General features: G+C 40.7%; 1 non-coding gene across 1 annotated transcript; it reads right to left on the bottom strand.

Moving 5' to 3' along the window:
• Positions 1–8,328: 8,328 nt before the first annotated feature.
• Positions 8,329–8,416, bottom strand: TRNAY-GUA (transfer RNA tyrosine (anticodon GUA)). Its single transcript is given in 2 exon segments — positions 8,329–8,364; positions 8,380–8,416. It is a non-coding gene; the product is annotated as a tRNA-Tyr (tRNA).
• Positions 8,417–11,610: the final 3,194 nt, after the last annotated feature.

The raw sequence follows: 11,610 nt of genomic DNA, 5'->3' as shown, positions 1-11,610 counted from the left end.
ATTGGTGGTAGGGGCTGTTAGAATACCTTGAATAATGTTCATCCCAGTGGTTTTAACCGTCTTTTTAAAATTACAGGCAAACATGATTTTTTTCTAGGGTGCTAGAAATGTTCTAGACTGATAGGGGTGGTGATCTTAGAGGTATATTAAAAAATTAATACCCTTGAACACTTAAGTTTTGTGCTTTTTACTTTCTGATTTAGGTCTTTAAAAAAGAAACCACCACCACCCATGTTCCATCGTGCTCACTTAGGCATAATATAGATAGGACCATCACCCTTATTTCTCCTGCTGTCCCTCTGTACCTTCTGCCTCCCGCCTCTCTATTAAAGTGATGGAGAAATGATAATTTATCCCACATATAGACAGTTGGGTTAAAGAGGAATCTACTGTCTTGAAGTGGACATACTGCCGAGTTCATTTTGGAAACTTTGCAATTCTTTTTGAAGGACAATGAAAATAATGTCTAGACATAGAAGTACTTGACCCAACACAAGAGGCATTGTGTGTGTGCGTGTGTGTTTAGGAATTGAGTGGCTCGTATTTAGTGGGGCAAATAAATGAAACACACCCCTCTCCAAATCTAAAAAAAGAAATTTAGACATGTGTTTGTAGGGATGCTGTCATGTACTGCTAATGAGCACCTATTATGGCATTGGGCTTCCTGGCTGAACACCCATGGAGAAAGCAGGAAGCCATCTGGACAGACTTCCCGAGGATGTATCTATAGAAAAGATTTTCGATGAATTTATAAGGATATTGCTTATTAAAAATCAAAGTACTTCAAACTGTAGTCTTGGAAAAATAAATCTTTCTTCAAAAGGTCCTATCCAGTGATTTCCCTGAGAAATCTGCAACACATAATTTCTATTTAATTCAGTTATTCAGTTCCCTCTCATGAGAAATGAGGTACATTTCTTTCCAATAATCTAACCTAATCTGGGGGAAATGTGAGAAGCTAGAGTAGAAAAGCCTTAGAGAAACGAGCGGTTTCTGTGTGAGACCATCTCTTTCACGTATTGAGTGTCCTGACAGAGCCTTGAACACCACAGACATGAAAGCAGCCAGACTCTAGGGTCTAAGTTCACATTGTGTCTCAAATAAAAGCTTTTCTTTCTTGTTTTTAAAGGAAAAAATGTTTACATTTTACTTAAGTATCTTAGAACACACACAGATTGACACGATATTTATCACATAGAACAACACTGCCTTACAGACGTCTCTCATCTCGGAAGCCTCCCTTGCCATAACACAGAAGCTAATCCAAATTTCTTTCTCTTTTCTCTCGTTTATAAACTTCCAAACTCCCTCTCTTAGCCAGTGCTCATTGGCTTTTGACTCTCTGAGTGTCTCCTCATCTTCAGCATCTGCTTTTTTTTCTTGTGTAACTCTCTAGCTTTTCCAGTAGGTCAAAGCTTTCCTCTTACCTGATCTACCACTCTCTCTCTTTTTTTAGAGTTTATTTAAATTCAAGTTAGTTAACATAGAGTGTATTATTAGTTTCAGGGATAGAATTTAGTGATTCATCAATTACCTATAACACCCAATGCTCATTACATCCAGTGCCCTCCTTAATGCCCATCACCCGATTACCACATCCCCCACCCACCTCCCCTGCACCCCAATTTTCACAAAGGGCACAATGGGACCTGAGAAAATGTTCCATATTTTTCTCATCAGCCAGTGCTAGGTAATGCACAAGTACTCATTTGAGATCCCAGAGCCTCATGTCTCAGTCATGTGGTATTGCAGAGTTGATTTAAATCTGAAATGGTTCTATAGCTAACTGACTCAAACCTGCCTGTTCCTAAAGCTTACAGACCATATTCCAATGGAATACTCAGCAATAAAAAGAAGCAACTATTGATAGATGTAACAACAGGGATGAATCTCCTATGCCTTATCCTAAAGGCAGATACAAAAGGCTACATAAGACATTCTTATAAGCACAAAACTAAAGGAATAGAAAACATCAGTAGTTGGCAGGTTAGAATGTAGAGGGAGGAGTTAGCTGCAAAAGGAACATGGAGAAGTTGGGGGTGTGATGTAACCATTTCATATCTTCATTGTGGGTGTGGTTATATGACTGTAAACATTTGTCAGAACTCATGGTACTAAAAAGGGACATCTTATGTAAATATTGCCTGAATTTTTAAAGTACGAAAAGAAACTTCCGAAAAACTAAACCAGGTGAAAAGTTAAAGTGTAGGTTAGAATTTATTAGAAACCAATAAATCTTATTATCAGATTAAAAAAGACCTATATGATTATCTCAACAGATGCAGAATAAACATGACAAAATTAGGATGCATTCATGGATTAAATTTCTGCCAACTAGTAATATAAGAGAATTTCATCAACCTATAAAAGACATATTGAAAAACACTAACATTAGCATATTTAGTAGTGAAAGACTGAATGGTTTGTCACTAAAATCAGGTCTAGAACAAGGATATCCGACCTTGACTTCTCTTCAGTATTGCCCTGGAGGTTCTAGCCAGTACAAGTCAAGAAAGAAAGAAAAGCATAGATTTGAAAAGGAAAGGCAAAACTCTCTCTATTCATATATGATGTGATGATTATGAAAAAATGCTGAAGAATCTGCTGTAAATCTACTGCAAATAATAAGTTTACCAAAGCCACAGGACACAAATATAATAAATTACAATTCTATTTATTAATAAGTATTCTGGTTTATTGAACTTGAAATATAAAATACCACTCGAAAGGGTTAAAAAGTGAAATTTTTAGAGATAAATTTAACAAAAAATACAATAAAAACAACACATTCTATAACAGAAAAATCCACATTTTTCAGTTGCAAAGTCTTCCAAATTGACTTATATATTTAACGCCATCCCAGTCAAAATCTCAGTGAGCAGTTTTGTAAAAACGACAAGCTGATTCTAAAATGTATATAGACCTCAAAAGATGCAAAATATCCAAAACAGTTGTGAAGGAGAAGAACAAAGTTAGAGGACTTAACACTACCTGGTTACAAGACTTACTATAAAGCTAGATAGAGTCCAGAAAAATATACCAGCATATATACATAATCAGTTGACTTTGACAGAGGTGCCAAGGAACAGATAGTCCTTAACAAATGGCGCTGGAAAAAGTGGATATTCACATGCTACTAAAGGAACTCAGACCCTACACAGCATAATGGACAAAACTCAAAATGGATGAAGACCTAAACATAATGATTAAAACTGTCAATTGAGTCAGTTAGCTATAGAACCATTTCAACTGTCTCCTAGAAGAAAAACTAGGAGAAAAATCTTTGTAACTTTAGGTTAAGCAAAAAATTCTTAGAACACAAAAAGCATATACTATAAAGAAAAAAAGGGGGGGCATCTGGGTGGCTCAGTCGGTTAAGCTTCTGCCTTCGGCTCTCGTCATGATCCCAGGGTTCTGGGATGGAGCCCCACGTTGGGCTCATTGCGCAGCAGGGAGCCTGCTTCTCCCCTGCCTGCCGGTTCCCCTGCTTGTGCTTGCTCTCTGGCTCTCTCTGTGTCAAATAAATAAATACAATCTTAAAAAAAATGTTTTTTAAATGATAAATTGGACTTCATCAAAGACTAAAGAAAAAGTCTCAAAAGATGCTTAAGAACTTAAGATAATTAAAGGGCAAGTGACAGGTTGGGGAAAAATATAGGCAAAACATTCAGGTAAGTGTTTAAGTGATAAATGATGAAGGACTTGGATCCAGAGTGTATAACACACTTGTACAACTCAATAGTGAGCCATTGTTTTAATAGGCAAATGATTTGGATAGATAGTTCACAAAACAAAATGTACAGATGGCCAATAAGCCCATGATATGGATCCTCGATACTGTTATTCATTAGGGAAATGCAAATTACAAGCCTCAGTGAATGAGAGTTCCTGTTGGCTTAACATCCTCACCAGCATTTGGTACTGTGTTTTGTATTTTGGCCATTCTAACAGGTGTGTAGTGGCTTATCATTGATTTTTCAATTTACAATTCCCTGATTACATATGATGTGGCAGATCTTTTATTTGCCACCTGTATATCTTCTTTGGTGAGTTGTCCAGATATTTTGCCCAAGTTGTTTATTTTATTGTTGAGTTTTAAAAGCTTTTTGTATATTTTGGATAGCAGTCCTTTATCAGATATGGCCTTTGCACATATTTTCTCCCAGTCTGTGGCTTCTCTTTTTATTCTTTTGACAGTGTCTTTTTGAAGAAGTTTTTAATTTTAGTGAAGTCCAACTTACCAATTATTTTTTTTCCATGAAGTATGCCTTTGGTGTTACATCTAAAAAGTTATCACACACACAAAGTTATCACCATGCTCAAGGCTACCTACATTTTTTCCTTTGTTATCTTCTAGTGATATTATAGTTTTGCATTTTACATTTAGGTGTATGATAATTTTGAGTTAACTTTTGTGATTCATTTTTTTTTGCATGTGGATATTCAGTTCTACCACCATTTGTTAAAAATACTGTTGATTGATTTTTCACATAGACAACACAGTAATTCTATAGAGAAAGGATAAGCTTTCAGTAACTGATGTTGGTACAACTGGACATTCATATATAAAACAAAAAATCTTTTACCATCAATATAATATAAATCAATACGATATAAAATAATTAATTCAAGTTTGATCAGAGACCTAAATGTAAAAGATAAAACTTCCAGAAGAAAATCTCTGTGACCTTTGGTTAGGCAAAAAATTCTTAGAACACCAAAGAACACAAAAAATTCAAGGTATAAAAGAAAAAAAAGATAAATTGGGCTTCATCAAAATTTTAATATTTGCTTTTCAAAAGATACTGCTAAGAAATGAAAAGACTGGGAGAAAATATTGCAGGACAAACACCTGATAGACAAGACTTTTAGCCAGAATGTATAAAGCATTCCAGAACTCAATAAGGAGGCAAACAATTCAATTTTTTTTTTTAAAAAGGGAAGGATTTCAACAGACACTCCACCAAAGAAGATATACAGATGACAACTACCTGAATAAGTAGACATCATTAGTTGAGGGAAATATGAATTAAAACCACATGAGATGCCTCTACACACTCATCGTAGGAGGCAAAATTCTAAGACAGCCCCAAGATTTCCACCCACCTCTTATAATATCTGAATAATCCCTGCCCCATAAATGTGGGTAGGACATGTGAATGTGTTGTGTTGGGTACAAATTTGAATGGCTAATATTTAAAAGACGGTTCCAAGTGTTGTCTAAGATGTAGAGAAATGAGCTCTCATCCATTGCTAATAAGAATGTAAAATGGTACAGCCACATTGGATAACAGTTGGTGGTTTCTTTGCAAGTTAAATATGCACCTGCCATAGGATCCAGCAGTCCCACTCGTGCGTATTTACTGATAATAAAACACATGGCCACACTTATATCCAAGATATTTATAGCCACATAATAACTTGCGAAGACCGCCATCACCACATACCACAGACTGGGTGACTTAAACATTTCTGTTTAAGTCACAGTTCTAGAGGCTAGAAGTCCAAGATCAAGGTGTCAGCAGGACTGATTTATTCTGAGGCCTCTGCTTGGCTTGAAGAAAGGTGCCTCCTTGTTTGCTCTGTACGTGGTCGTTCCTCTGTACGCTTCTGCCCCTACTGTCTCTCTCTCTACCTAATCTCCTCTTCCTGTAAAGGCACCAGTCAGATTGGGTCAAGGCACCCTGCCAGCCTCACTGGAATGTAGTAACTTCTTTCAAGGCCCTATCTCCAAATACAGTCTCATTGTGAGGTACTGGAAATTAGGGCTTTAACACATGAATGAGGGGCATGTAATTCAGCCCATAACACGCAGTTTTATTAATAATAATAAAAACAGTAACGAAAGTTCATCAGCCAGTGAATGAATAAACAAATTGTAGTACATCCCTACAATGGACTGACTACTGAACAGTGAAACGGAATGAACTGTGGAGGCACACATGACAAGGATGAATCTCAACAGCATTGCGCTAAATGGAGGAAGCCGGACTCAAAAAGCTGCATACTGTAGGAGTCTATTCCTAGAACCATCTGGCAAAGGCATAAATAAGTACAGTGACAGTGACAGAAAGCAGATCAGCGCTTCTGAAGGCACAAGTCAACTTTCTGGAGAGATGAAAAGGTTTTATATCATGAGTGTTGTGGTTATATGATTGAGTATAATTTTCAAAACTCAGCAAACTATATACTTAAAAAGGAATGAATTTTACTGTGTTTAAATTGCATTTCAATAGAGGTAATTAAAAACAAAACAAAACTAGTTAACCATACAGAAACTTCAACATCAATTTGATGTCTTGCTGAGCATTCTATTTCTTGCTACACACAGCCTCCTTATCAGATTCCCTGTTAACTCGATTACTTTTCTTTTGCCCATAGTATGTATTATTTTTAACATACCATTACACAAATTTGTTTTTACCATATTTTAAAACTTCCAATACTTTCAAGCTGATGTTTTCAATATTATATCCAACAGTTGTAGTTGTTCTAAATGCCATGTCTGGGAAATGAGATGTCCCTTCTGGAAGTCTGAGAGCTAATGAGCAATCCACCACACCCCTCTGTACCCTTACCCTGACAAAATAATTTATGATCTGAGTTGCAGAGGATCTACAAGTCAGGGTCTCAGAATGGACCACCAGCCAAAACATGATTTATATGACACAGAAATAAGAGTTTCTGGTTATGAGCCACCATGATCAGCAGGAGGGGGGAATGCTTATTACTACACTGTAACTTAACCTATTCAGGTAGATACATACAGGAAATTTGAAAGTCTATATCCACTAAGAAGGCTTATTCACCTCCCAGGAAAATACCCAACAAAAAATGTGTGAACTTCTGTGCCAAGATACATGGTAAGAGTACTCAGATTTTTTTTTTTTTTTTTTTTTTTTTACAAATGTCCATGTTATATCAGTGAGTGAAGAAAAAGCTCGGTGAAGTTTTGCCAAGAGCCCACCCGTCAGCCTAATGTCATTTTATACTACTTTAAGAGATGTAATTTTTTTCAGTCACTCCAAGAAATGGGTTCTAGGAAAATGTTCTGAGATAATTGCTAATAAAAGGCTGAGGCTCTTTGTGGAATTCCTAAGTGCGTTGGGCTAAAAGTAGAACCAATTTATTGGAGTGAATACAAGTCTTGGATTGGGATTTGAACATACCGTGGCAGTTTTTCAAGACTGGAAACTGCGGGGGCTCCAGCAAAAAGGACTTAACGTAAGTGCCTGGACAGAGGCTCTGGCATTTGCCGTGACTGCCCTTGTCCTCCTCTCTCAGAATTCAGGCTGCTTTCCTTTTTGCTTGGTAGCTTCTCCCAGCCATTTGGTGTTTGGGAACAGGCTTCCCCAAAGGCAGACTGAAAACTATGGCATGAGTCTTCAAATCCAAACCCTCCTAATTCCTTGCTGCTCCTGAAAATTACCACTCAAGATCATTTTCAGATGTTGAGTTTTACATCAAACTCTGCGTAAACAGACTGAGCATGCTACTCCGTGAGAAGTGACACGACTGTGTCCCATGTGTGTGCCATGTTTCTTCCGTGGCCAAAAGCTAGAGGAGACCCGGTCGCTGTCGTGTTTCCCGTTCAGTTCTGATGGCAGAGGGCGCGTGCACGCTCGGGCTCCTTTTCCCTGGAAAACCCGCGCGCGCCGTCAACCTGAAGGGAGACGGCCTTATGTGAATTTTCCTCCACTCCTGGCGTGTGCAGAGGGGGCAAAGGGGCTGAGCTGGGCCTGTCCACATCTCGGATTTGTGCAGAAAGGTCAGGGTGCGGGCGGGGTATGGATTTGGGGTACAGATGGTGCCAACAGGGTGGCTGTATCTGGGCGACGGGTCCGGTGAAGTTCATGATGCTACTTCCCACTTTGGGGTAGGTCTGAAATTTCTCCAATAAAGGGCCACTTCAGGAATTACCAGGGTGACCGGGGATCCGCGCGACCGCGCCGACCCGACGCCCCAGGGGCGGGGTCTGGAGACCTGGGGGCGGGGCGCGCCTGGCAGCCGCGCGCGTGCGCCCTCCTCCCGGCTGCGCGGCGCGGGGGCCGGCCTGGGGCGCGGGGTGCAGCGCGGCAGCGGGGGAGGTGTGGACCCCTGCGCTTCACGCGGGAAAAGGTGAGCGAAGTCAGCGGGGAAGGTCTTCCCCACAGCAGCCGCCGTGGCCGCCCGCTGCGTAAATAAGAGAGATCAGCGCGCTCTTGTCGTAGCGGAAAGTGCACCCTGTCCTCGGGAGACACGCGGGAGGGGGTTGTTCCCCGACGTTCCGCAAGGATCTAAATTTTATGGTGGCTTTGCTGGAGAAGCCTGGGATTTCCAAAAGTCTCGTCCTTCGAGCCGGATTCGAACCAGCGACCTAAGGATACCCAACTGTCACATCTACAGTCCTCCGCTCTACCAACTGAGCTATCGAAGGACTCCTGGGGAAAGCTCTTACAGGATTCCTAAAATAACGTCTGTCCAGATGGTTTGCGCTGGTGATGTTCATATTCACTTTTAAAAGTGCAATTTTAAGCTGTCTTCTTGGACACCGAATGTATTTTATATAGTTATCCGGATAGCTGGTCCGTGGGTTTATAAAAACATAAAATTCATTGCGTTGTACATCTAAGAGGTTAGGGTATTACTTATGTCTATCTCAAGACAAAATCCCAGAGGGTATCCCATGTCCTCTTACCCTAGGAATAATACAGCTGAAACTAATGCCTTGGATTACTCCCAATTTCCTTCCCTCCTTACTTCCTCCTTCTTCTTTCAAAAACGTCAAAGTTTGCTCAATAAATGTTGTAGTTGCCCTAAATACAGACAGCTAGGTTGAAGAAGATCTCTGAGTTGTGAACAGAGCAATGCCCCCTGCATTTTGGTAAACTACAGTACTCCATTCTGAAAGTCAAATGGGAAATCGTGTATATTCATAACTCTAATGATGAAAGATGTGAAGTGTTCTGTGTGTGCATGTGTGTGTGTAAATTTTTTTTAGTTGTATAATTGATTTGGCTGCTTCATATTATGTTGCATAATTATAGTAGAGCAATTAAAATGAAATACAAATCCTTAAAATTCTTAAATGGAAATATAAATATTCCTTTTCCAAAGCAAATCATCCAACATTGAGTTTCAACAGAGATTGATAGTTTCCTTGCACCTACTACAAAAAATAGACACAGATGGATAACATGCTACACTATCAGGAGCAAACTTTCCTCCAATAAATTTAAGTAAAAAATTAAGTGAATTTCTCTATAAAATATCTGTGCTTATTAAAAAAAAGTTTCTACAAAACTATATTATTGAAAACATTCCAAATTTGTCTTCAAATGGCAATCACCAATGCTTCCCATTAGAAATGTTGAAATCACATAGTTGTTCTTGAACTCAGTAATTAAATCCCTTTCCATGCCTTGAATACCAAGTGGAAAATAGCAAAGTTGCCAACAAGTGGTGAAATTTCAGGCTGGTGCTGGATTCATTACTGGGGCAACACTTAGAGGAACAGGAAGTCCCCAGAAGGGAAACCGGAGTGAGTAAGCCCACCTTCCTCCTCCTCCAGCCTTGCATTCTTCTCCTACTTACTTTCTGGCAAAGCCTAACATGGGCACAAGCAGGACATCAGTAATGTGGTTTATAGAGTACTATCTCCTTTATCACACGGCAGATTTAAAAAGGATTGTTGTCTTAGTCTGCTCAGGTTGCTGTGACAAAGTACCACAGACTGGGTGGCTTAAACACCAGAAATTAATTTTTCTCACAGTGCTGGAGGCTGGAAGTCCATGACCAAGGTGATGGCCATTCGGTTCCTGGTGAGAGCTCTCTTCTTGGCTTGCAGTTGGTCGCGTCCTGGCTGTCTTCACACAGAGTGAGCTCTCTGGTGTCTCCACTCATCAAGACACTAATCCTAGATATCAGGATTACCACCCTTACGACCTTATTAACCTTAATTACATCCCTATTACAAATACATTGGGGGTTAGAGCTGAAACATAAGAACTGGGGGGGGGGGGGCAAAGATACAATTCAGTCCAGAGCAGAGAGCTTAGAGTTGAGCCAATATTTTAACAACTGGTAAAACTTCCATGTGAATTTTAAAATAGTAGTCTTGATTTTCATTTAGTCTCTGTGGAAACTGAGTGTTGGAAAATGTAATCCCCAATCCAGCATTACTGGAAACCAGCACTCCCAGCTCATGGTTGAAAGCCCCCAAACAAACCAGTCACTCCCAGTTCAGTCAATCATGCCAATGCCCAATCTGTGGATCTGAGCTGTGGAATTGGGCTCCGTTCTGTCACTAAAATTCCACACCTACACTCCTAGGAGAATCATGGAAAATAAATAGGGAGAAAAAAATGAGTGGGGGCCAAGCTGACTTGGCCAAGCACCTAGGCAAATTCTGTCCTGGGCAGAGTAGGGGAAGCACCGAGATGCCGGAGAGAATCAGGGTAAGGCTGGCCTGGAGCCAAGTTTTGAAGTGAATGGTGGTTTCTACACCCACTTGGAATACCTGAGTTGTAAACTCTCTTGTCTAAGTTGTGGGGAGGCAAGTAGGTGGGAGGTTTCTTCCCTCAAAGGTACTCATCTGTTTTTATTAGCCCTGATTGCAATGAAAAAGCAAACAAGAAGAGCAAATGTTAAGGGTATTTTAAGGATCTTGGAAAGGCCTGCTCTGCATACAGAGTCACTTTCTTAAATGATTTGTTTCTCCTGCCTTTGAATTTTGATCACTTGCTTCAGTGTCATTGAGAGTAAAAAATAACACGAAACCAAAGAGAGGAAGTCTCCAAGGATGGGATATTAGACAAGGAAACAGTTGAAGGTGTTGGTTGAAGGCCTTCATATGGTTTTCCTGCACATGATGGCCTTCTGGCTCCTAACCAGCACCTAGCACAGTACCTGGTACCTAGTACCCAATAGGTCCAGAAGAAAAAGACACCACTACTACCTTTGTATTTTTGCAAAGACTCTGGATGTAAGCCTGCAGTCATAATTATCTTAGCATCCTAGTAATGTTTACCTTAGGAAAGTAAAAAATAACGAGTACACCCTTGGAACAAACTCGGGACTACAGAAGCCAGAATGGAAGGAGAGATTAACTGGGACGCGCTCCCCTCGTGGCCATGTGTCCACAGGCGGTGATTTAAAAAAAAAAAAAAAAAAAAAAAAGCCAGACGGCGGATCTTAAGGGGTAATCTGCATGGACTCTGGAGAATCTGTTTCTGGAGCCAGCAGAGTCAACTGGTGGAAAATTTAGGGGTGCAGGGATTGTCAGGAACTATTGCGAAGGCCAAAGCCGAGCCTCCCTGCCCGGGATGCACCTGCAGTCCCCTGGTGGCCTGTTTCCTCGGATAGGGTTCCGGGGTTGAACTCTTGCCCAGTTTCTAAGACGAGTGTTTCTGAGGCCTTCCCGGCCCGGACTCCGCCGGCCCTCTGGGGTTTTGTACCGACAGGATCCAGAACTGTAGGACAGGCGGTAGGTGGCGCTGAGGGACGCCATCCCCACCGATCTAAGGCCCCGCACCTCGTTCACGTGGTCAACGCCGACTACAAACAGGTGGCAACGCGTCCCGCATTAGCGCCAGACAAGTGAGTAAGAGAGGCGCGGCCGCGCGGCAGGGC

The sequence above is a fragment of the Callorhinus ursinus genome, unplaced genomic scaffold (genome assembly GCF_003265705.2).
Source record: "Callorhinus ursinus isolate GAN/ISIS: 27379988/994484 unplaced genomic scaffold, GSC_fseal_2.0 scaffold142, whole genome shotgun sequence".
NCBI classification, from domain to species: Eukaryota; Metazoa; Chordata; class Mammalia; order Carnivora; family Otariidae; genus Callorhinus; species Callorhinus ursinus.
The sequence above is the reverse complement of the archived record's forward strand: the minus strand, read 5'-3'. Positions and strand labels throughout refer to the sequence as shown.